The sequence below is a fragment of the Piliocolobus tephrosceles genome, unplaced genomic scaffold, assembly GCF_002776525.5.
Source record: "Piliocolobus tephrosceles isolate RC106 unplaced genomic scaffold, ASM277652v3 unscaffolded_24894, whole genome shotgun sequence".
NCBI classification, from domain to species: domain Eukaryota; kingdom Metazoa; phylum Chordata; class Mammalia; order Primates; family Cercopithecidae; genus Piliocolobus; species Piliocolobus tephrosceles.
The window spans coordinates 1-3,686 of NW_022307525.1; the positions used below are offsets into that span (position 1 = coordinate 1).

A 3,686-nucleotide genomic window follows, 5' to 3' on the forward strand; every position below is an offset into this window, starting at 1 on the left:
CTATGTGATGGGTAACAGTCAAAAATGCCATCAAAGCTGTTTCATACACAAAATTACTAAAAATATTGTATACAATTACCATCAGGCTGTGTGTATAAGGTATATTAAAGCATATATTAATTTCATATTTAGACTTAAGTTTTCATTCCTAAGTTAACACATTATGTATCAGTAAATTTCTCTAAATTTTAAAAGAATTCAAAATCTGAAACTTCTAACTCCAAGCATTTCAGATAAGGGATATTCAGCCTTTAGTTATTTATTTTCTTGCTTTGCATAGCTTCCCCGCCCTTTTATTCTTCTTTCTTAGGTAGGTTAATACATTTATCTACCTAAGGTAACATTTAAAATGTGCTACTTCCAAATGTTGCTGGCCTAAGGCTGTCTCTTTCAATGAGAATGAGCGCGGGCACTTTAAGGTGGCTTATATCTATAAAGGATAATTTTCTTTCCTTTAGTTACTAATTGTTAGAGCTTTGCTCAAGCTTCTGAGTACTACCTAAATATTCCAGTACCAGAACATATATGTTATCTCAGTCCATTCAGTAATAATGACTGCATTTTGAACTTTTATGTACCAATTTTTAAATGATGCTCCAAATACACATAAATGAAATTATTTCTTACTTCGAGTTTAGTGACAATGACAATAAAACCATAACCTGGACCACACTTGAGTCATCTGAAAATCTTTCAAAAGTAGACTTCATCATGAACAAACTGCGTTAGAATTTCAGAGATTGAGGCCTGAACATTAATATTTTTTAATACCTCCCAAGATGTTCTGATTTCCAATAGCATAAAGTACATTACTGAGAGTAGGGCTGAAAATTAATTTCTAAAACAGATAACACAGTAGGTCATTTCCTTTCTTCAGCGTCACTGTAATTATTAAAATCTCTTCTGGAACTTTTCTAGTCAGATCATGGGCATCTGGACATCTTGATTTGTTAAAAAACATTTCCAGAGGGGATTCAAAATTCAACTCAAACAATCATTTAACTCATCTATCTGGGCACATTATTCATTATATCCCATTGCTTCCCAGCACTTAGTTGTGTGAAATATAGAGGAGAAGACAATTTTCTCCTTTACTCTTCATGAGGTTTTTGCCAAGATTCACTGTAACAAAAGGCAGATTAACAAGAGAAAAACAAGCCGGGCACGGTGGCTCACGCCTGTAATCCCAGCACTTTGGGAAGCCGAGGCGGGTGGATCATGAGGTCAGGAGATCGAGACCATCCTGGCTAACACGGTGAAACCCCGTCTCTACTAAATATACAAAAAAACTAGCCGGGCGAGTTGGCGGCGCCTGCAGTCCCAGCTACTTTGGAGGCTGAGGCAGGAGAATGGCGTGAACCCAGGGGGCGGAGCTTGCAGTGAGCCAAGATCTCACCACTGCACTCCAGCCTGGGCGACATAAATACCTCCTTAATGGGACAGAATCAAGAAAAACGGGCAATCTCTAGAGCAGATCTCAAAGAACTTAGACCTCAGATGCAAACACTATCATTCTCTGAAACAAAGGAATAAGGATGTGGAGAAAGGCTTTGTTAAGAGAGATGACCAGGAAAAGCAAAACACAAGCAAAGTTTGTTATGTATACTTAAGTCAATTCCTTCTCCTTTTATTGAGTCTTCAGTGATGTAGTTATTCTCTTCCTGGTGCAGAAGGAGAGGGAGAGAAAGAGAGCGAAAGAGAAACCCTTGAAAACGTCTATAAATTTCCTTTATAGATGTAAATTTATCTTACAAAAGGGCAACTTCCAGCCTTGTTTTCAGTACTCTTTCTGTGTCTGCAGTTTCTCAAAATATCTAGCTCAAAATACTCCTAAGCCAGAGAGGCATAGTTCCGGTGACATAGTCTGATTGCAGCCTTATTTTGGGGTGACATGTTCTGAATCCTGTAAGAAATTAAAGCAATCTATATTTTTGGTGATATATTTTCAAAATTTCATGTGTATTTTTTAATTCTATATAATCACCATTATTTCAATATTTTATTAAATATATTAATAATACTGTGGTGACAGTGTTATTCAGCACGTCTACAATGGAAAAATTATATATATATATTTGGGGAAAAATATATGTGATTTAACAAGGGCTTTATTTCCCTAACCTCAAATTATTTGGGGCAATTTCCAGATGTGTGGTATGAAATCATGGAGCAAATATTTGACATTAATGTAATTAATTTCATATTTCACTTAAGGCTTATTAAAACAGCTGTTATATAACAATTTAAACAAATGTTCAAAAATTTTAATTGCACAAAATGATTTTAGCTTTTTTTTTCAAATCTGAGACATTCTGATATGATGTACAGTACCAAACATTGATCAAAAGCTAAAAATATCTCCAGGCATAGTTGTTATATATAAATATGTGTGTGTGTGTGATATATATATACACACACATATACATATACATATATATATTTCTCCCCTAGGGTTATGGTGGCTATATTGCATCAATGATCTTAAAATCAGATGAAAAGCTTTTTAAATGTGGATCAGTGGTTGCACCTATCACAGACTTGAAATTGTATGGTGAGTACTTTCTACAGACTGACCTAATATAATGTATTGATTTGTGGAAAACAAAAGCCCAATTTAAAACAGCTGAATTAAGCTCATTTATCATATATTAGTGCCTGTTTTGAGCTGTTGATCTCCTCCTTGATTCAGTTGATTTTACTAAAGCATGACAATTAAATGTAAAATGAAGAAATTAATGAAATATACTAGTCAAATAGTTTTTAGTTTGTTCTTGAATGTCTGTTTTATTGGGTCACAGCCTGAGCTTTCTCTGAAAGATACCTTGGGATGCCATCCAAGGAAGAAAGCACTTACCAGGTAACTAATTTGAAAATAACAAAGAAAGAGGAGGATTTTTGTTCTAAAAATTCAGTTCAATCGCTTCTTTAGATCTATAGGTACAGATATTTGTACTTTCCTTTATAGGCAGCCAGTGTGCTACATAATATTCATGGCTTGAAAGAAGAAAATATATTAATAATTCATGGAACCGCTGACAGTAAGTATTATACTTGCTGCTGTTGTTTAATAGGGTATGACCTTTTACAAAGGGATACATCTAAGTACTTGCTTACAGGAAGCCCTGTAAACCTTCTGAAGAAGGGAGCAGAGAGTCACACAAGCAATCAGATACATGCTTGGAGGTAGGAAAAAAGAATTCAGAGATGAGAGGAGGCTGTGCCTCTAATGGCACCATTGTCCAGTCAAATTCCCTGTAATGATGGAAATACTTTATCAGTGCTGCTGAAGAGTAGCCACCAGCCACTTGTGGCCATACTGTGTTTAGTGTGACTGAGGAACTGAATTGATTTTATTTAATTTTAATTTAAAAAGGCACTTGTGTCTAACGACTGTGGTGACAGTGTTATTCAGCACATCTACAATGGAAACCAACCTGGAAAACAGAAACCAAAAACATGCACGCACTGACATGAAATTCTAATGAGGTTACCCGCTTAAATGAACTTAAAACAAAAACTTTAAAAAGGCACTTTTCTACCATCTCTCATGTTTTCATCACTTTAAACCTTGGAGGTGGATGTGATTGATGTTAGTAGCAATAAATCATATCACTTTATATTTACATGACACTCTTAGGGACCAAAGAATCTATATTTTATTATCCTCTGTGATATTTTACAACAGA

The 3,686-nt window shown here is 35.1% G+C and overlaps 1 long non-coding RNA gene across 1 annotated transcript; it reads left to right on the forward strand.

The window, feature by feature from the left end:
- The first annotated feature begins 1,297 nt into the window (after nt 1-1,297).
- Nucleotides 1,298-3,633, forward strand: LOC113221459. The gene is made up of 3 exons (XR_003307889.1): nt 1,298-2,551; nt 2,799-2,857; nt 2,966-3,633. It is a non-coding gene; the product is annotated as an uncharacterized LOC113221459 (long non-coding RNA).
- The last annotated feature ends 53 nt before the right edge of the window (nt 3,634-3,686 follow it).